The following is a 23,514-nucleotide window of genomic DNA, read 5'->3' on the forward strand; positions in this document are numbered from 1 at the left end:
TTCCTTTTAGTCCTATCTAGGTATCCAAGACCTTCATTTTGTAATATACGCCACATTTTATTTTTACTATTTTATTTTTTATATAAACACAAAAAAGCAGACCAACAACATCCCCAAACAACTACATGATCATCAACTAGAAAATCAAAGGGGAGCGGCCCATAAAAAATTCAAAAAGGCTTCAAGTTTACAGGTAACATGCAGGATGACACCCAAAGAACAAACAATACAGAGCTGCCAAGATAAAGACTTGCTGCAATAACAAACCTCACTCAAGCTATTCACGATACAACAACCAATCGGCGGGCTACATGTACAAGAAAAAGGTAACTCTACAACAAACAAAGCATCTAGTAGAAGCAACTGCAACAACAAAAGCTTCAACCAACACCAAAACATGAAGCACTCGTCAAGGCCAAGGCAGAAATAGGGACTTGTCGGGGACGACAAGAATTCGGAGGGGGGGAGTGTTTATATTTCAACCTTTCAACAACGCTTTCACAAAGATTCCATGAAGATTCCTCAAAGATTCTCTAAAGATTCCATATGAAGATGCTGATGAAGTGATGAAGATGAAGATGTATGCTGTAATGTGAAGATACAAGCTCATGGACATTATCGAATATCCCGTTATTATCATTTTGAGCCATTACAGCCACTTTTGTAATGTTTACAGGAACTTCATATTTTAAGTCGGCAATTATATTTTGGCTACAGATGCTTGTTGGATGAGCAAAGCCAGCTCACGGTGTTGTAATTAAGATCTATAGAAGCCTAGGAACAAATCAGGTCATTTTGGTCGGACATTAGGTTTTCTAAGGCTCAGTATATAAACCAAAACCCAAAGCGTTGTAAGGGGACTTCTAATAATCTTATCTTCTGTGTCGATTGGGAGACTACGAGAGAGTGAGAGAGAGAGTGTGTGTGCTACAAGAGCTGCGGTGGTTGGAATCGCAAATGGAGAGCAGCAACGTGTTGCCCATGAGGAGAGCTACGCGTTGATGCTTACATCATGCGTGTTCGTCTGTGTTTTGGCAGATTCAACCGCGAGCTACTTTTGGAGTTTCGGTGAGTAAATGTTGTCCATTTTTGCATTTCAACATATCCACGCGATCAGAGCGAGTAGAGCTACGCATTAGGCATCTTAGTTTTTAAAACGTCGACCTGCAAAAACCTGTCAGACATCCTACGTGATTCTGCACCGGGTGTTTTTGGGTAGGGTTTTGGGTCACGGACCTTAGGGAGAGTGGCCTATTGGTGTTGGTAGAATATCCCTCAAGTTTCATAACGTTTCAAGAACATCTAATGGGATTTTGGCTTGCCGTAGCATCATAGGAGACTCTCACATTCACAGAACCGATGGCATGTAGATTTGATATCTCTGTATGAAGTAGTCATTAGTCGGTCGAGTAGAGGTTGACACCCTTTGCTTGCTTCCACGCGCCTGCGGGTCGAGCTTCGTCCTTAGCAGACAAATCTTGTTAGGTGAGTTCTCGATGTGCTGACGTTCGTCGCGGCGTATCCGCCAACAGGTTTTCAAAGTTCCTTGGAGTGAAGATGGTGGATTGATACATCTTCAGGCTCTTAACTCTATTGTACTTATGTATAAAGTCCGTTCTGTACTATGAATGGGAATTATACCACCTTTTCACTCAATGCTCAAAAAAATCTAGTGTACAAAACTTTGAAAATAGCCAAGAGTTACTAGAGTTGTGTCTCGTCGTCCGCCTTTGTTGTCTTTTGAGGTCCGCTCCTACCTTGGGCTTGCAAGCCTTCTGCCTTGGATTTGTTGGAACGAACTTTCTTGATTACATGGATTCTTATTTCATCAATTCTCAATTATGTAGATGTTGATGTTGATTGTTGATCTTTGATTCTCAATTGTGGATTTTGTTGCTCATCGCTTTGTCAATTTTTGATTGTAATACCAATGCTTATTCTTTGATCCCTCTCTCTCTCTCTCTCTCTCTCTCTCTCTCTCTCTCTCTCTCTCTCTCTCTCTCTCTCTCTCTCTCTCTCTCTCACACACACACACACACACACACACACACACACACACACACAATGCATGACAACAAATAGCTAGATTTCCATCGCTAAACCGTTGAGCTTGTTGCACTTTATTAATGCAATGCAAATGTGGAAGGCCTCCGTGAAACACTCCAACACCTGAGCAAATGTCATGTCGATTCTTTCTTTGACACATACACACACACACACACACACACACACACAGCCCTCAAGAAATCCCTCTACTTGCATGGTCAACCCCCTCTTCTAGCTCATACTTGTGGCTCATTGGCTCTCTCAAGCCTAGCCAATCACAAGCCTTGGTCACAACTAGCAATAGAGGTAGCCTTTAAACAATTTTCCTCCTTTCCCCTTTGACAGCTGAGGACTTGATAAATTCTTAAACAATTAATTTAATTAGCTAAAAGCTTATTGGACCCCTTTAGAGGCCAACAAATAGGCTTTAGGCACCTTATGAGGGCAGCATGGAGAGGAGCTTGACATGTGTCCTTGTTGCCTCTTTAGACTAGGCTTGCCTTGAGTAAGGGTGTGTGTGTTCTCTTTCATGCTCCTACAAGTAGGGCTCACCCCCCCATATATAGGGATCCTTGTTGACTTTTGGAACACCTTGAGCCCCTCAAGCACCTTAGTCATGAATCACCTCAAGTACCTTAGTCCTCAAGCGCGACAAGCACCTCAAGCACCTTATTCAGCAAGTACAACAATCACCTCAAGCACCTTATTCAGTAAGCTCAACAAGCACCTCAAGTTTGGGCCGGATTACCACCTCAAGTACAATCCTAGGTCTAGTGACTTCTAACACTAACGTAATGAAGCTAACCCTAAGGTCTTTAATCTCCATTAAAGACCTTGCCTAAGGTCCTAGGTCTAAGGACTTTTAACACTAACGTTTGGAGGTCTTTAATGAAGCTAATCCTAAGGTCTTTAATCTCCATTAGCTATCATTGTTCTTTGAAAGACCATCTCTCATTTGGACCCATTGACTTTGGCCCCGTGTTGAGATAGATCCATAAGCATATCTCTATATTCTAACTCTCGTTCCTTTTTATTCTCCCACATTAAATGATCAGTTTAATATGAGAAAATCATTTGGAATATTTAGATATTAGATTTTATGACATTACATCTCTCTTGAAATCATAGTGGTCATCCACTATGAGGTAGAAGCGATAAAGCCTTAGTCATTAGTTGCTACTTCTTAGTGGGTAGAGGATCCCTTTTTACCCTACGACATCATTCTTCCAAGATGGATGACTAATCCATTTAGGGATTGGGAGACATAGCTGCCACAATAATAACTGCTCTTGAGTCCATTTCACTCTCCCAAAGTAGAGTGACAAATTCTACTTGGTGTTTGAGAGACATCATCATCATATACATGATTCTAAGCATGCATACTACTGAAATTTGTGCACAATAAAAAGAGTATTAGTCTTACAAGGCAAAAACATTGATCATTTAAAGGAAATATTCACATTTTCTTACTCTGATGTAGCATTGTAATCATTGACAAGGTTCATATTATTCTTAAGCTGTACTCCTTGCATCCATCTAGCATCTTCAAAAGGATAATTTTTGAATTTAATAAGATATCGTCAAATAATCTATTAACCCTCACGGCTCACGGACACCCTATCACCTACAATGGACGTTGTAACCTACGGCGGACATTGTATTATTTATTTGGTAGAGTGAGGTACCGGGTAAGAGTGATCGCCGATGAGAGGCGCACTCTAACTGGAACATTCAAGGGATTAGTTGGCTAAGCATGGGCGCCCAAGTGTGAATGGGGCGAGCTCATATAAAAGTCAACTAAACCTAAAATTCACTCATTCTCTCATTTGTGCAATAGAAGAGTGCTCTTGCTCCATCTCCATCTTCTTCTTCTTCATCTCCTTGTGTGTGTGTGTGTGTGTATGCGTGAGAGAGAGAGAGAGTGTGCGATCGAGCATTGCGATGACGGCACGGCGGCGGCGAAGCAACGGCTCCTTCTTCTTCGCGGCGAGGAATCCTCCACGAAGCAAGCGTAGAGCGACGAGTGACACACCATCGCATTCTTTGAGCTTACTAGTTTAGGCTTGTTGTGTGCTTGGAGCCATTTGTGGCTCGCACACGGTGTATCAGGCGGCAAGTTCCTTGCATTGACACGTGCGACATACGCGCACATTTTTGGCGCCGTTGTCGGGGAATACCATACACTAAGCTTGAATGGCACTTTGTGCTTCTTTTGTGGTTCAATTTCTATTGTAGGAAAGGTAAGGAAGGAGGGTGTGTGTGTTGAGAAGAGGGATTTGGTGTTATACTGTGTGTTTTTTTTTGTTAATGGAGTTTTCAAAGGTACTGTGTTTATTCTCTGTGTATTAAGGTTGTTAGTTTTCTTTGTTAATGGAGTTTTCAAAGGTACTGTGTTTATTCTCTGTGTACTAAGGTTGTTAGTTTTCTGTGTACAGTAAGTAGGAAGTAGATCTATGAGAGCTAATATAGTGTGTTAGTGTGTAACAGTAGGTGTATTAGTTAGAAGTAGGTAGATAGAGTGTGTGTGTGTGTTCTCGCGCAGGCCGCGGCGACCTTATCCTTTATAATAATTTATAATTAAAAAAATTAAAAAAATTAAAAAAATATTGTTTAAAAAAAATTTAAAGGCAGGACCGAGATCGGGAATATCTCCCAGACCCAAGCCCAAGCTCACGCTCACGCTCAGGCCTAGGCCTCAGTTGCCTTTTAAAAAAACGAATTTTAGCTTCACATGTAGCTAAAAATCAATTTTTTGAGGACCAACGGAACTTCAGATGCCCGAAAATTGTGTTGTAAAGCACACAGCGACCCTCTAAGTGATATGCTCATTTCGAGCTATCACACACTTTAATCAAAAAAATCAAACATTACAAAACATTAAAAAAATATTAAAAACGTAAAAAACACGAGGGAAAACGGACGCTTAAAAGAGGTAAGCAGTTAACCTTCGAGGTTATTCGTCGACATTTGTAGGGTGCCAAAGGCACATGCATCTACGCTCTAGTCGAGTGCTAGAGATGGAGCAACTAGAGAGAATTTCGACTTACGCGAGTTCTCAATATCCACCTACTTTAGGTTCTGGACCCTCGGCGGGGACCCAAGGTAGTACAAACCAAGACCCGAACATAGCGGTTAGTGACTCTTCCTCTGACTACGACGTCATGGAGGATTTCCCAATGCCTAATCCCGATAGCTCGACCGAAGACATGCATGCCATGGGTCCTCGGTCCGGGCCGAGTGTGCTTAGCCGCCTGAAGGAAACCTTTAGTAGAGCCACTCACTCCGAACATGGAGCTAATGATGTAAATGAGGGGGGTGGGGAAGTAAATTCTCCATTCGTGAAAAACGTAGACCCTATACCGTTAGAGAATGTGCATGTGAATACTTCATTCGCTGCACCTCCTGACTCTTCAGAGTTATTTCCCTCCGAGGTCATATTACCCGATGGTAGAAGCCTTGCCGAAGTGCAAGAGGTTGAGCGATATATCCTTGCAGCGAGGGAAAAGGAAGTTGAGAGCTTACACAAGGCGGAGCAACGAAGAGAGTTAAAAGAGACAGCTCCTATGTCAATATCCTTGCTAAGAGAGCAATCAAGTGCTCCTGATTTAGCAACGGCTAAGGGCCAACCCCTAGAAAGCAACATTGCATCTAGCTCAAAGGACACCCCTAGCACCTCAATCCTAGATGGATTGTTCTTAAATGAGAACTGGGAGTACGAATTACAAACAGAGACTCTGACCGACCTATACACAGGTCACACCTATCATGTGGGTTGGTTAGATGTCCTACAATGGGTGCTACTAGTGTAGAGGATCAACAACAAAGAGTTTGTGAGGTCATCCATAGGGTCATTGAGTTAGAGAGACAGAACAAGGGGATCAACATGCCTTCAACGGGTCTCGTGAGATTCTTGGATACAGGGAAGGCTAAACAACCAACCTTATCGCAAATGGAGACTCCCTCGGTAAGTCCGATGGATCCCCCATATGTTGTTTCTCTGGGGGTCTCAGTGCAATCTGAGCCCACAAGTGATAGCTTCACCTTTCCAAGTCTAGCTCATCTTTCCCTTGACGACACAATGGCTACCATGCCTACCCCAATGATGGGCATGCCGAGAAACACGCCATGTACCTCATTTGTTAGTAAAGCACCACTACATGGTAGCTCAATGCCTGCAACAGTACCTACAAGTGTGTACCAATCGTATGCACCTATAGGTCATCACACTCATGTAGTCCCTACCCCTCCCATTGTTTCAACTACCTATGCTCCACAACCACAATACACAAGTTCCTATTTCCATGGGACTATACCGGCTAGCATTAGCATGTCACATCCGACGTCTGCTATGCCTAGGGCCACCCATATGAACAGTGGACCACCACATGTCACAACATCGTACCCAACGTGGAACCCAAGGGCTTCCTATGCGCCAAGCCCGATGCCAATACCTACTCCACATGTAGTCTTTGGAGCGCCTTCACCCACGGTGCCTGCTCACTTAGGTGACTTGGCAACATTTTCTCAAGCTATTGGTCAATCTATTGCTGAGAATATGCATAACACGCCTGATAGAGAGCCTAGAATTAAGGAAGTACAAATAGCCAAGCTCACACAAAAATTTAGTGGAGACGAGGATGTGAGAAAGCATATCGAAGTGTTTGAACAAATATGCGATTCTCTAGGAGAACACAATGACCTACATAAGAGCAATGATTTAAGCCTAACCTTAACTGGAAAGGCTGGGGATTGGTATAGAACCCTAAGGGTGGAAGAAAAAACGATTTACCCTACTCTTAGGAGACCGTTCTTAAAAGAATACATACGAGAGGGAGTACTTTGGGGTGTAGCCTCTCAGCTCCAAAAAGCCCAATGAGAGGAAGGACAGTCGGTGAGAGACTTTATTAGTCGCTTGAAGCATTTGAATTCTTGTTGTAATCCAAATGAGCACTTCAACAATAACCAAATGCTTGATAGATTCATTAGGGGATTACAGCATGAGGATATCTACAATGGCCTAGCCATTAGAGGTATCACCACTTGGAAATCAGTCACCACCAATGCGATCCAATTGGAGGATAATTTAATGATTCAAGGAGAAAGAGTGTATGTTGAGTCTAAATCTATTAGCTCACAAGCATCGGGGCATCAGCCAATGACCCTAAAGCCTATTGCTAAGGAGCCAAAGATATCTGAGATGACTTTAGCAGATCTCACCAAGGCTATTCAAGAGAGTCTTAGAGACAATCGTGCTCCGCAAAACAATCATATGTATCCAAGAAGGGAGCAACAATGGTGCTCAGTATGCTATGGACCGCATAGTACCAGTGAATTCCCTACTTTTAGAGTAAAATTCAATGGGAATTGCAATGCATGTGGAAGGTATGGTCATCAAGCTAAGGATTGCATAGTATTTAAGCGCGCAATGGCCAATAGACCAACCTTAGCATGGACAGACACACCTCAAGTGCCTGCATTGATGCCGGCCCAACCTCTTGAACAAACAGCACAACACATGGTACCTAGGACCCAAAATGTTGTTCAAACAACACCCTTAACACCTCCAGTGCTAGGACCGCAGCCACCACAACCGAAAATCACTTCTGTGAATCAAGTGGGTTGTGAGTCATTTGTTTCTTGTTTGGAAGGTTGTGAGGAAGATATAGATCCTAATATTGCCTATGGGATGGATGTGCTTGAAGAAAGTCCACAATACTACATGGAGGACTATTGGGTAGCTGCTCCTGCAATGACGGGAGCAAAGCGAACCCCGAACCCCGACGGCCTCTAAAACACCGGGGACCAAATGGCGCGCCTCGAGCCTGTCATGGTAAAGCAAACAGGGGGCACCACCTAGCTTCAGCGGCTAGGACGCAAACAACACACCACCATAACAAAGTTTTCATCCAAGAGAGATGGATGCTTGGGAGTAATGATGAAGAGGAAAGGGAATAAGATCAAGTGAGAGAGAGAGAGAGAGAGAGAGAGAGTGAGGGAGGGGGTATAGCGGCTTAGTACTTAGGCACCACAAAAGGATGGCGAATCCGCACACCCTTCACACATACACAAGCTCACTCCAAAACACAAGACTAGGTGGCGATTCCGCACACCTCACATGGGCAAAACATTGCAAGAAATCATACTCACAAAACCTCAAGCTTTATTTAGAGAATTAGGCGATGAAATGGGGAGCATAGGGTAGGGGAATGAGAAGGGAGAGAGTGGTAGAGCACATGGCGGATAGGTGGGAGTTGATGGCGAAGACTCGCACGAGGATTATGGCCATCATCCTTCATTTAGTTGCCCTTCATCTTCCATAGCCAAGGGTGTAGAGGTCATGCTCAAAACAAGCATGGTGATTGCGGTGATGGTGTGGGTGTGTGTGTGTGCACTAGGCACACACAGTGCATAGTGTGTTCTTTGGTGATGTTGTGTGTTTTTGTGTGATGGTGACCCCTCTTTATATAGGGGAGGAGGGGGGGGAGAAATTCTAGAATTTAGAAATGAAGAAATCATTATCTACATAGGCCATGTGACTGTGGGCCCCACTTGTCTGGCTGTGTGTATATGTGCAGAACAGCAGTCTCATGAGAGAGAGACTAAGAGAGAGAGATGGGTTGATGAAAAAAAGTGAGAGGTGACATGGAGAATAAAGTAATTACAAGAGGGGAGAGAGACGAGTGTGTTCAGAGGTGAATCTGTGTGCAGATGTGTGTGAACACAAGAAAAATCAGGTAACCATCGGGTGGGGAAGGGTCTGTGGGCACCTCTTTTAGTGAAACTGAGTGTGTGTGAGTGTGGGGGAGGTTATTTAGCTACAAGACAAGAGACATGGCGCCCTTTAGAGAGAGGGGGGGGATTTGGGTCATGGGATATGATAGGAGAGAGAAAGGGGGGGTGGGGTATACTATTTTGGAAGATAGGGTAAGTTGCATGTGAGTTAGGGTGCATTATTGGTGAGTTAGAATGCATTATTGGTGAGAGGTGGGGTAGCTTGAGGGGAGAGAGAAAGGAGAAAGGACAAGGGGAAGAGAGAGGGGGTTGACCTTTTGAGTGGAGGAGAGGAAAAGGGACACACGGCGGGGCAACAGTGAAGAAAAAGGAGGCAAGGTGGGGATGGGCTGCCCCGCAGGCATGAGGTGGCCTATTTTACCTTTCTCATATATTTACATAATCATACTTTATTTTTTCTTACTTTTTCCAATGTCTTTTATCACTCCCTCCCTAAGAGGGGGTTTTCATGGGGTGGGGACGAGAGAAGAGGGGTATGGGAGCTTGGCTTGTGAAAGGCCCCCATCATTAGCCCTCCCCTTTTGGCTAGAGGCATTCATATCTCTAGCTCATCTGTTTGATCATTATCGTCGGAGGTGGCGGCTGATGGTGTGTCCTCATCTGGAATGTCAATAGGTGGAGCCTGGTCAAATCGAAGAAAATAAGGTTTAAGTCGCCAACCATTTACCCTGGTTTTATGAAGTTTTCCATCAGCCTCCATAAGCTGGTAGCTTCCATTGGCATACTTTTTCCTGACGATGAAAGGACCTTCCCATCGGAGTAGGAGTTTCTTATCCTTGCGCGTGTCGAAGCGATTGTCGTAGCGGAGCACCAACATTCCTTTCTTCAATTCTTTTTTCCGGAGATGCTCGTTAAAGCTAAGCCGTCTATTCTCTGCTTGTGCTACATAATAATTTATTGCTTCTTCTCTGTCCAGCTGTAGTCTTTCCAAGTTGATGATGTGATCTCTCAAATGCATGTTGGGCTGTTGAAGCTGGCTTGCCATTACTCTGAGACTTTGTAGTTGCACTTCAATGGGCAAGATTGCTTCCTTACCAAATACTAGATGATACGGTGTGAATCCCAAGGATGTACGAAATGAAGTTCTGTAGGCCCATAAAGCTGGTAGTAGATACTTATCCCAGTCTCCAGGATGATTGTTTACCTGCTTGGTAATAATTTTAGAAACCATTCCATTTACCTTTTCAACTAGGCCATTACATTGAGGGTAATATGGTGAAGAGTGCCTCCTTGTAATGCCCAGTTTCTGCATTAATTCTCCTACCAAGTCTGCTCTGAAATCTGGCCCTCTATCAGAGATGATCTCTAAAGGTGTGCTAAACCTACAGCATATGTGCTCGTAGATAAATTTAGCTACCTCTACCGCTGTGATTCTAGTGGTGGCTGTAGCCTCGGCCCATCTAGTCATGTAGTCGACCCCCATGATAATGTAGAATTTTCCTGAGTTGGCCCTAGGTAATAGCCCAATGGCATCGATACCCCATTTTTCAAATGGGCCATATGAGAGAATAGGTGTTTGTGGTTCAGGCATAAGTGACCTAGTGCCGGCCTTTTGACACAACTTACATGTTTTGCACCAGTGGTGTACATCACGGTTGAGGCTAGGCCATATGAAGCCTGCCTGCAAGATTTTCCTACTTGTTATGTCTAGGGCAAAGTGACCACCACAAACCCCGTCGTGACAGCTAGCAATTACTCCCGTGATTTCCTGAGAGAGAGGGACCTTCCTGAGTATTTGGTCCTTACCCTTACAGTACAAACCGTCATTGATGAGTCGATACCTTGTGGCCTTCTGCGTCAGCCATTGCTTCTGTCCCTTTGTTAAATCTGATGGGCATTCCCCTGTTTCCAAAAAATGCATGATGTCAGGCAAGGCATCACTTCCTTGAAATGGAGGGAGCTTTAGTTTTATTGCTCCAACCACTACTTCCTGTAGTCTTTCACTTGCTAGGGCATCTGCTTCTTGGTTTTGAGCCCTTGGGATATGGTGTATTTGAACTTCTTCAAACTTACCCAACAAGGTTTTTACACCACTTTAGTGAGTCCTTAAACTAGGATTCTTGCATGTCCATGCTCCATTTACTTGCCTTACCAGAAGTAGAGCATCCCCAAATACATTAAGGCGTTGTACACCTTGCGAGACGCACCATTGTAGACCCTTGGTTAGTGCTGCATACTCAGCTTCATTGTTCGAATGTGAATCTAACAATTGGCCCAACGAAAATACCTTTGTCCTTTTGTCATCAAAGACCACTATGCCTGCAGCTGCTTTGTCGGACGCTCGCTTGTAGGCTCCATCAAAGTAGAGAGAGTATGCTCCTTCTACCATCGGTGGTACTGGAGGTAATCGGACTTCTCCTTCCTTAGATTGCTTCTCCTTCCTTCCAAAGACTTGGTAGGTCATGAGTCCCCCCAAACTTGCCCTTGTCGTGCTTTCTACCTGTACCGTGTAGTCAAACTCTTACTGACGAACTAGCCATTTAGTAATTCTAGCAGACACATCCATGTGTTGTACAACATAGGGAAATATTTCATCCGTGGTTAGAATCACAAATTGCTTAGGCAGCAAATATGACCTAAACTTTGTAGTTGCAAATCTAAGAGCTAGGACTAAGTGTTCCACATGGGTGAAACCTTTCTCTCCTGCTGTCATCATTCGACGAGAGAAGTAGATTGGCCTCATGAAAGATGTCGTCGTATCCTTTTGGAGTAGCACAGCCCCCAATGAGTCATCACCAACACTTGAGGTGACATAGAATTTTTCATCCCACCTAGGTGGTGAGATAGTTGGCAGAGTGGCTAAGACCTCCTTTACCTTGTTGTAGTGATGTTCGCTTTCCTCGTCCCAAGTGAAAGTTGATCTTTGAGTGAGTTGTTGCAGTGGTAGAACAAGTTGTGATAGTAGATGTATGAATCTACTTAAGTACCTCACCTTCTATAGAAAAGAGACCAGTTGACGTGCGGTCGTTGGTGAAGGTAGGGCTATGAGTGCGGACACCTTACTTGGGTCGGCGTTGATACCTTTTGCTGAAATTTCATGGCCTAGTAGAATGACTTTACTCTCCCCAATGTGGCATTTATCCACATTTAATTGCCCACCTAGGCTCTGCAACCTGGCCAAACCTTCAGTTACCTTTTCTAAATGTGAAATACGGGAGCTATATATACAAAAATCATCAATGAACACTCTTATGGATGTTCCAAAGAACGGTTGAAAAACATATGTGACATATCTTTGGAATGTGGCAGGTGCATTTGTGAGACCAAATGGCATAACCCTGTATGCAAAACAACCCCATGGCGTGATAAAAGTCGTTTTTAGCTGATCTTCCAAGGCTATGCATATTTGAAAGCATCCAGAATAACCATCACAGACGGTATAGCATTCAAAACCCGCTACTTCATTCAGAATTTCATCCAAGAAAGGGAGAGGAAAGTGGTCTCTCTTTGTAGCTGCATTTAGTGGTTTGTAGTCAACACAGACCCTCCACTTACCATTCTTTTTTAGGCGTCACCACTACGGGTGACACCCATTCTGAGTTTTCTACAGGATAGATGAATCCCGGCTCCAGCAGTTTCCTTACCTCGGCCAAGAGTGCCTTTTCTTGTATGACCCCCAATCGTCGTAGCTTTTGCACAACTGGTTTTACCCCTTCCTTCAGCTTAATATGATGTTCCACCACTGTAATGCTTGTGATTCTTTCATAGTTGTCAATGAACAGGTTAGGAAATCCCATCAACATTTGCAAAAAACTATCTTTCTCCTCAAGTGTTAATTCCGTAGACAACATACCCTTCAACCTACTTCCTCCTAGGCCAGGTGATTTTCTCTCCTCTTCATTGGGTTTCCCTTTTGGTGATGGATCACCAGTTGTGCTTACCCTTTGTGGATCCTTCATAATGATACCCATCACATCAATGGAACTGTCACTTTCGTCGGTGGATGTGGTCTCCTCCTCAGAACTGGAAGATTCGCTAGTGGTTTCATCTGCCGATGTTTCCAGATTCATTTGCTTCTGCTTGCCAATCCTCATGTCGTAGTAGATTGTCTCCCCTTTCTTACCGGTCATGCGTAGAAGGCCAGTACCCCAGTCCTGTTTTTCCTTCATGTCCATCAACCATGGCCTTCCCAAAATTAGTGGATAGCCCTCCCCCTTAGTAGGCATTACAAAAACATCTACCTCTACCTCAGTGTTGAAAGCTTTGATTTTCACGGCACTTACCACACCCACACACTTTACTTTTGCGTTGTTTGCCATCTTTGCCTTGCATGGAGAAGGCCTGTCAACCTCGAGCCCTAATCAAAGCATCATAGCTTCGCTCATTACATAGATTTGTGCACCTCCATCAATGTAGGTGTTTCCAACCCTCTTTCCTTTTATGTTTACGTCGACAATTGGACGGATGTCATCCGTGTTGCATCCCGAAATTGCTCCGGCTACCTTTGTTTTGGAGCATCTTGTACTTACCATTTTAGACCATTGTCGCCTTACTTTTGGTGCAAGATGTAGCAGTTGTGGCCATGTAATCTTCGGTCCTTGCTCTGCCACATCCAATGTTAAATCATAGGGCTTAGAACTTTCCCCTAGCTGGAAGTCGGTGATGCCCAATTTTCGTCGTGGCCTGGATGGCCTCTTGCTAGTTTCTCCTCTCATGCTTCTCTCATCATCTGATTGTGTAGCTTTCTCCCTCCTAGCTCTTTTCACAGTCATGGCTTCAAGTGGTTCTAAAAAGGTTACCTTCTCCTTACCCTTGTCCCTCTCCTTTGCTCTGGGTGGATCCACTACTATGGATTTTCCTTTCTCTTCTAGCCTTATGATGTTTACAGGGCGATCAGGTGGTGGGGCTGGTGGAAGAGGTGGGATGGATGCTTGTACTGGTGTCTGGGGTGGACGTAGAATTTGTGTTGGTGGGGGTGGTGCTCGGGGTGGGGGTGTTCTTTCTCTAGGGGGTGACAATTGGTTCCTCCTACCTCCTCTATTATAGTTTTGTCGTGGTTTGGGACAGTAGTACATACCATGACCGTCTTCTCCACAGTTGTAGCAATGATACTCCCTGTTTTGTCGTCTTGCTCTTCCAGGGTCTTGATCTCTTTCTTGACTCCTCCCTTGTTGTATTAAGTGGACAGACAAATTCTGCAGTTGGTCAGTAATATGGGCCAACATATCTTGTTGGTCATCTCTTACCCCAAGAGCCGGTGGTGGTGGTGGAATGGTTGTCATAGTTGCTGGTCGACGCGATGTTCCTGCTTCTGTTGACTCGGTTTCTTTGGCTTTCATTCGCAGCTTCTTGTCTTTAAGGCGAGCAATCTCAACGGCTAACTCGTACGTAGCCGGGAATCTACCTTTCACCTTCTCCTTGAGAAGCGGCCATAAGCCATGCGTGAACCGATATTTTTTTAGGAAATCGGGTGCAGCTTCCCCCCTAGCCAGTGACTCAACCCACCGTTCCCACAAATCCACAAATTTGGACTCATAGGTGGCATATTCTAAAAGACCCTCCTGCTTCAAGTCTCTCAACTTGTCCCACAACTTTTCTGAAGTGGTACCTCCCCCAAAGCGCCTCTTAAAAGCGGTTTTTAAGGGTTCCCAGTCATCCTTGGTTGCTTGTGGAAGTGCATTGTACCATGATCTAGCTTCTAGCTTCATGAGATGCTTAAAGATTCTAACCCGGGATTCATCCGTATCTTTGTTGCTTACTACACATGCTACTTCAAAGTCATCTAGGAAGTCTGTTACCAAATCCTCCCCCTTCTTTCCTTTAAATGTGGGAAATGCTACACTTGCCATGATTACTGAGAGAGAGCTAGAAAGACACACTGCTTAACTTGCAAAAGTTTTTTTCTTCTTTACAAGGAGGCGTGTATACCCTCTTATACTAGGACATAGATTAAAACTTCAAACGGTACATTGCCTTGTACCAAAGGTAAGACAAATGGTTGATCTGATGCCAGAACCTCCAAAAACCGCTCCCCACCCGGCATGGTGTCAATGGCGTGCTAGTAGTGAGCCTTCAAATCCAGTATTACCTTGATTGAGCGTATACGTGTTGGTATGTGTGATCTGTCTTGAGGTAGGTTGTACTGATTCATGTGAAGCTTAGAGGTGCTTACTCACTATCCAAGCTTGTGGGAGAGGGTGGTGTTCTTTCCTGAAACAAACTCAGTAGATCCCTAGTGTCTCTAGTGAGAGTGTGAGCCAATGCTTCCGTTATCTGTGCTGCAGCATCAGGTGCGACTTGAAAACTGACTGTGATAATTACCTCGGTGACTTGAGTTACCCGATTCTCAAAAGTAGAATAGTGTTGATTCTCTATTGTGTAGAGCTCCTTCCATTTTGTTGTTGTGGGTTGGTTGTAGGTTGCGGACATGGTTTCGACCTTCTCCTTCTTCTTCTTGGCATTTGGCTTATGTATATCCACTGGGTTTGGCGTGTTGGTTGACTCTCCCACTGCAAATCGATTACTGTTACGCCTGGCACTCGAGCTTCGATGGAGATGCGGAGTTCGTCTAGTTGTGCTTGGAGCTCTTCTTCTTCTGTCAGCCAATTAGCAAATCCTGCTAGCCATTCATCCATTCACAATAGTTTAAGGGTTTCAGTCTTGTAAATTGAAGGGTTTCATGAAAAGATCCTCAGTGGGGGCACCAAATGACGGGAGCAAAGCGAACCCCGAACCCCGACGGCCTCTAAAACACCGGGGACCGAATGGCGCGCCTCGAGCCTGTCATGGTAAAGCAAACAGGGGGCACCACCTAGCTTCAGCGGCTAGGACGCAAACAACACACCACCATAACAAAGTTTTCATCCAAGAGAGATGGATGCTTGGGAGTAATGATGAAGAGGAAAGGGAATGAGATCAAGTGAGAGAGAGAGAGAGAGAGTGAGGGAGGGGGTATAGCGGCTTAGTACTTAGGCACCACAAAAGGATGGCGAATCCGCACACCCTTCACACATACACAAGCTCACTCCACAACACAAGACTAGGTGGCGATTTCGCACACCTCACATGGGCAAAACATTGCAAGAAAACATACTCACAAAACCTCAAGCTTTATTTAGAGAATTAGGCGATGAAATGGGGAGCATAGGGTAGGGGAATGAGAAGGGAGAGAGTGGTAGAGCACATGGCGGATAGGTGGGAGTTGATGGCGAAGACTCGCACGAGGATTATGGCCATCATCCTTCATTTAGTTGCCCTTCATCTTCCATAGCCAAGGGTGTAGAGGTCATGCTCAAAACAAGCATGGTGATTGCGGTGATGGTGTGGGTGTGTGTGTGTGCACTAGGCACACACAGTGCATAGTGTGTTCTTTGGTGATGTTGTGTGTTTTTGTGTGATGGTGACCCCTCTTTATATAGGGGAGGAGGGGGGGGAGAAATTCTAGAATTTAGAAATGAAGAAATCATTATCTACATAGGCCATGTGACTGTGGGCCCCACTTGTCTGGCTGTGTGTATATGTGCAGAACAGCAGTCTCATGAGAGAGAGACTAAGAGAGAGAGATGGGTTGATGAAAAAAAGTGAGAGGTGACATGGAGAATAAAGTAATTACAAGAGGGGAGAGAGACGAGTGTGTTCAGAGGTGAATCTGTGTGCAGATGTGTGTGAACACAAGAAAAATCAGGTAACCATCGGGTGGGGAAGGGTCTGTGGGCACCTTTTTTAGTGAAATTGAGTGTGTGTGAGTGTGGGGGAGGTTATTTAGCTACAAGACAAGAGACATGGCGCCCTTTAGAGAGAGGGGGGGGATTTGGGTCATGGGATATGATAGGAGAGAGAAAGGGGGGGTGGGGTATACTATTTTGGAAGATAGGGTAAGTTGCATGTGAGTTAGGGTGCATTATTGGTGAGAGGTGGGGTAGCTTGAGGGGAGAGAGAAAGGAGAAAGGACAAGGGGAAGAGAGAGGGGGTTGACCTTTTGAGTGGAGGAGAGGAAAAGGGACACATGGCGGGGCAACAGTGAAGAAAAAGGAGGCAAGGTGGGGATGGGCTGCCCCGCAGGCATGAGGTGGCCTATTTTACCTTTCTCATATATTTACATAATCATACTTTATTTTTTCTTACTTTTTCCAATGTCTTTTATCACTCCCTCCCTAAGAGGGGGTTTTCATGGGGTGGGGACGAGAGAAGAGGGGTATGGGAGCTTGGCTTGTGAAAAGCCCCCATCAGCGGCAAGAGGCCAAAATATCAATTACACTGCTAAGAGACCACCTCTTCAATGCTATGAGTGTGGAGGTCCACATCGTGTAGCCGAGTGTTCTATTAGGCTACAAAAGAATGCCACACTTATGCAAACCAATCAAGCGAGCACTTCTACAATGCCGATACTCATGTGTAATCGATGTGGCATAGATAATTTGATTGCCCAATGTCCAAATAATTCATATGCACCGAAGATCACACCATTAAACTTGATTGAAGTTACCGAGGAGCCATCACCAAGTACACCCGTGGTACCAGTAAACGTACTCACACGATCGATGCTCCAAAAACAAAATTATATTCTTGAGGAAAGAGACACGGCATCAATTGCCCAATCTCAGAAAAAGAAGAAAACATGAAGAAAGAGATCGCAAAAAGCAGCGAAGTCAGACCCCAGTTCAAAGACCAACATAGTGACTGGTGACGACCCCGTATATATGAACAACGCTGAAGAAGATTCTGATTCAGGTGAAACCATGGAGACCAAAACGACCACTAACATAGAAACCAACAAGGAAGATCTTCATGAGCCACAATGGCCAGGATCCAAAAAGAAGATAGGAACTTACCCAACCCTATAGAGGAGATTGAGCTAGTCAAGCAATTAAGGAGTTTGGTAGAAGATACCCAAAGGGATCTAGAACCAGTACCTAGGAAGATCCAGATTACAGACACCGTGTTCCCTACGCAACAACAACCTCACCAAGTCCATAGACCCTTGGACATACCTAGTGTCATCCAAGAAGAAAGTGACTTAAAGTCATGGGAAAGTGGGCGTACTCACTTCTTGATGGAAAGAATGTTTACAGAGGGACTACCTGATCCTATCGAAGAAATGGAGATCCCATCTTCCCCACGTCAAGGGACTCAAGGCCAAAAGGTGCCGTTAAACATTGCCAAACTGATGGATTTCATGTCTTCAGAAGTTAGAACCACCATCATGTCCAAACTATATAAATACCCTGAGATAGTCTCAGCTCTTCGAGCCTTCCTCAATGGAGAACTGAATTTTGGGCTACCACAATTTGCATAGATGGATGGAGCTGGGGAGATGCCAATAGAGGAGGAATACATAGATCCACAACCCAACCTAGATGAGAACCTTGTTATAGAAATACATGTTAACAAGTTGGGACAATACTTTGAGGGTGATGAATCCAATGCGACTATACCAATCACTACTAAGGGATTAACTGTGAAGGGAATCCTTGATAGCGGCGCTGGGGTTAGCATTGTGACTAAAATTGCTGGGAAACTATGGGAAGACCTCACCTTGCGACCACAACCATAGTAGTGAAGATGGCCAATGGGTCTATTGTTAAACCTATTGGGATGCTAGAAGATCTCAAGATCAAGGTCTTTGGACATAAAATAAGGATTATGTTATGGATTTCTCCAAACACACTATGACATCGGAGATGATCTTAGGACGTCCTTTCATGAGGGAAGCAAAAATGGTGCATGACTGGTCTAAGAACCATGTCTACCTGCATTTCCAAAATTTTGTCATTCGAGTGGATCTTGTGACGTGTCGAGCACATCCTCTAGGAAACAAGTTTATAATTGATCATAGATCTGACACCATAGTTCACTCGGCTCCATTGCAGTATTGTTACACGTGTAAAGCGGACACTGATATTGGGGAAGATTCTCCTTATATGGATGTACTACCTGGGATGACTGAGTCGGACAATGTGGATTGGGTCCACCTAGCAGCAACCATAGACACTTGGGGAAATAGGGGGACGACCTGGGTAACACCTGAGGGGGATGAAATACCACCACTTGTACCCTTAAACATGCTAGAAGCAATGCATATAGCTTCTGATGATCTACAAGATGAAAGTTTGAGTTGCATTGAAACCAGTAGCGCCTCACAAGACTATAGCCCACACGATTTGGGGTCAGAATCATCAGTTGAAATTGACTCTGAGGACGAAGAATCTGAGTTAAATCTTAGTGCAATTGTGGGGACAAACCATTCAGAGCCCAGTGGTAACTTACATGACAATCTATCCAAGGGAGCAGAAGACACAAGTAGTGATTCATCTAGTGACTCTTCACTAGAAATCGCCCGTAATCGAGAATTAAACAAGAAGAGTAAGAGATATAAGAGGCGACGATATCGAGTAAATGTGCGTGCTAGAATAAATGAAAATAAATCTACCGCAGAATGGCTTAATTATATAGGGGCATGTGATGCTCATCGAAATTTGGTAGATAACTAGGGTGAATACCTTCAAAGCGTTATGTGGTGTAGTCCACAAACCATTGACATCGCACAACTAGAGGCTACAGAGAAGCCAAAGTTGAGCCGTACCGTAAGGAGACGACAAAATCGAGAGTTAGCTCAACAATAAAAGGAATCAGAAGTTAAATCACAGTCCACAGAACAACAGGACCCCACAGACTTACACCCTGCACATGAACATTTCAAATCCTATACCACAGAGGAACGTAAGTTTGTGTATACAAAGGCTCAAAGAAAACCTATCGATGGGAGAAATGGATTCTATGATGGTCCAACGATAGTTAAGGAAATAGAGTTAGCAGACCCAGGAGAAGAGTCTAAACCTGTTTTCATTGCCCAAGATTTGATCGAGACTGAGGAGTGTGTACTTAAAGAACTTCTCAAGGAATTCAGGGATATATTTTCTTGGACTTATCATGATATGAAAGGTGTTCCACCTTCCGTGGTGTAACACCCAATCCCTATGAATAGCATGGCTAAACCAGTTCAGCAACAACCCTACCTAATGAATCCTAAATATGCAAAAATCGTTCAAGAAGAGATTGAAAAGCTTGTGGAATGTGGATTCATATACCCTATTGAGCACTCAGAATGGGTGTCACCACTAGTGATTGTGTCAAAAAAGAATGGGAAACTCAGAGTGTGCGTGGATCTCAAGAAGGTCAATGCCTCCACTAGGAGGGACCATTACCCCTTGCCATATTCAAAACACGTGCTTGAAAGAGTTGCAGGGAAGGAAGCTTATAGCTTTTTAGATGGGTACTCTGGCTACAATCAAATCACAATTGTGTTGGAGGACCAAGCTAAAACAGCCTTTCTAACCGAATTTGGAGTGTTCGCATTTCGTGTTATGGCTTTTGGCTTAACGAATGCCCCGGCTACCTTTCAAAGATTAATAAACACTGCTTTTAGAGAATATTTGAGGGAGTTTTGTGAAGCTTCCTTAGATGACCTTTGTGTTTATTCCTCTTGGAAAGAACATCTATCATGCTTACGAATAGTGTTTGAGAAGTGTAGATTGTATCGCATCTCCTTAAACCCTTTCAAATGCCAATTTTGGGTTAAACATGGAGTCATTTTAGGGCATATAGTGTCCAAAAAAGGGATTTCCATAGATGAGGGCAAAATTAAAGCCATTGCTGAATTGCCACCACCTACAAATTATAAAGGAGTTCAAAGGTTCATGGGCCATGTTGGTTATTACCAGCGGTTTATTTTAAACTTTGTCGAGATAGCTCATCCTTTGTACAAGCTTCTTATTGAGTTCCAATGGACTGCGGAGTGTAACCATGCTTATGACTCATTGAAAAAGACCTTGACTAGTGCTCCTATTCTACGAGTGCCCGATTGGAATGTAGTTTTTCATGTGCATATTGATGCATCAAACTTTGCTATTGGGTGTGTTCTAGCTCAACCAAGAGAACATAAACTGGACTACCCCATTAGCTTTGCAACTCGTGAGTTGAATGATGCCGAAAGAACCTACACCACTACAGAGCGAGAAGGATTAGGTATGATTTATGCAATGAAGAAATTTCGCTACTACTTTTTGGCCAGCAAGTTTGTGTTCTATGTTGATCATCAAGCCTTGTTGTATCTAGTAAATAAACCTTGTTCCACGGGAATAATTACACGATGGTTGTTAATTCTCCTTGAGTTTGATTTTACTGTTGTGGTGAGACCTGGTAAAAGACATGTCATGGCTGATCATTTTTCTCGCATACCCAATGGTGAAGCCCCTATTGGAGTCGATGATGAATTGCCTAATACTTCTCTCTTCCTAGTCAAAACCATACCTGAACGGAGTGAGAAGATTGTGAAATTTCTAGTTAATGGTTTTCCACCCAAAGACAGAGCTCGAAAACTGTTAAAAGAATGTGAACCTTACTCTCTCATTGCGGGAACTCTCTACAGGCTAGGAAAGGATGATATTCTTAGACGTTGTGCCCGTGAGGATGAGTATTTATACATACTGCAAGAAGCCCACATGGGTATAGCCAGAGGACATTTCTCAGGGGAACTAGCAGCTAGAAAGGTGTTGCAATCAGGCTATTGGTGGCCAACCTTATTTAAGGATGCATCACTTTTTGCAAAAGGATGTGATGAATGCCAACATTACAAGATCACGCAATGAAAGGATAGGATGCCCTACATCCTGTTAAAGTGACTCAACCATTTGAAAAATGAGGTTTGGACTTTGTAGGCCCAATTAGTCCGACAGCTCGTAGCACTCAATCTCAATATATTATCGTTGCCACTGACTATGTGACAAAGTGGGCGGAAGCCAGGGCGACACGTAAGGCCGGTGCGAGGTCAACTGCCAAGTTTCTCTTTGAGAACATTATTACAAGATTTGGTTGTCCCTTTGAGATTGTGAGTGACAATGGTACTCATTTTATAAATGGAGTAATAAAAGAACTCACTACCAACTTTATGATAGCTCACCATAAATCCACACCTTATTATCCACAGCCAAATGGCCAAGCTGAGAGCACCAATAAGACCTTAATCTCTATCTTAACCAAAACGGTGGAAGCTCATCGCACAGATTGGGATTTAAAGCTTACATCATCTCTATGGGCTTATCGTACTGCGTATAAAGTTGCCATTAACTACACACCATTCAAGATGGTGTATGGCCAAGAAGAGGTTATGCCATGGGAGTTTGTCGTTCCTAGTCTTTGAGTAGCTTCTCAAGAAGGTTGGGATGGTAACCCCTTAGTTGAGCGATTATATATCCTTGAAAGGCTAGATGAAGAGAGGTAATTAGCTGTGCAAAATGCACTTGTGGAGAAAGATACGAGGAAGAATGGTTTGACCATCATCTAAAGAACAAAGATATCAATGTTGGTGATAAATTCCTTATGTATGGAGTGCGTAACGAAAAGAAAAAGTTGAAATATGCGGGAAAAGGACCATATAGAGTATGTGAGATCACCCCACAAGGAACCATTCGTGTGGAGACTCTTGATGGAGTTGAAACCATTGGATTCCTCAATGGGAGAAAATTTAAAAGATACTATGATCCTTTAAGCCAAGAGGAGTTGCATGCCATTCATACAAAAAAGACAGCCAAGGCACAAATAGAATTGAAGAAGATACAAGCTCAAGCTAAGGCTAAGGAGCGACAACAACGTATAAGACAAAAACGAGAGGCTAACCTTGGAGTCACACATGCATTCCACGTTGAAATCGACGAGGATTGGTTGGACTCTGACACACCTCTACGATACTCTATTGAGCTAAATAGCACCTATGGAAAAGTGCTATATAACGCCTTATTGGACACGGCTGCTAAATATAATCTGCTATCATATGGGGTGTGGTGTCAGTTAGGGAAGCCACCTCTATCTGAGAGTATTATCCAAGTCAAGGGTGTCAACAAGAAAAAAACTCCAATTTCTGGAATCTGGCACACTTTTGTCTGTTATGACAATGGGGTTGTATCTCAAGACTTTTTGGTCATGCCTGTTGGAACTATGGAGGGTAATATAAACCTAGGACGCACGTGGATGATAGCCACCAAATGCACTATTGATTAGGGGACAAGGGGTGTCACAACACAGAAACCAACTCTTAGCCCTGCCACGCAAGCCATAGTCCCTGATATATTGCCTCGTAAGGAAATAAAACCCAAAACATTGCATGTCCAAGAGGTTGAACAATATGTCCCCATAGCCCAAGTCTCTAGATCTTCAACTGATGTAGCTGAAATAAAGCTTGAGACACACAAGACCCATCCCAATATAGCAAAGAAAACATACAAGTGGGTCCCTAAAGCTTCTTTAGCAACCATAGCCAATGCTAAAAGACAGGAGCGTGGTCAGTGACGTCCCATTTGCCCCAAGAAATGTAAATAAATGTTGCGTTGGATACCTAAAAAACTATTGGAAGCCCAAGGCTACTATGAAGGAAATGATCAAATCTGGGTGCCAAAACGTAAATTGTGCTCTTACTTGTCACCGGGCCCATGTGAGCTCAATCCTGTGGCTCCAAAACAAATTGAAGATCGTGGAAAGGAAAAAATCAGGAATGCGACACACCCGCTCCAGAGCTAGTTTGGGTACCAAAGAAAGAAAGATTTGTTCCACCTAGCTCAGGAACAGGGAAAGCAAATGAAGCTTCTTGCTCTTCATGTAGTTCCTATATGGAAATAGAAGCTTCGACACAACCTCCACCTACCATTGTACATATCCATACAAGCAAGAAAGAGTTTACACCTC

Source organism: Adiantum capillus-veneris, chromosome 19, assembly GCF_014529385.1.
Source record: "Adiantum capillus-veneris isolate H3 chromosome 19, ASM1452938v2, whole genome shotgun sequence".
NCBI lineage: Eukaryota > Viridiplantae > Streptophyta > Polypodiopsida > Polypodiales > Pteridaceae > Adiantum > Adiantum capillus-veneris.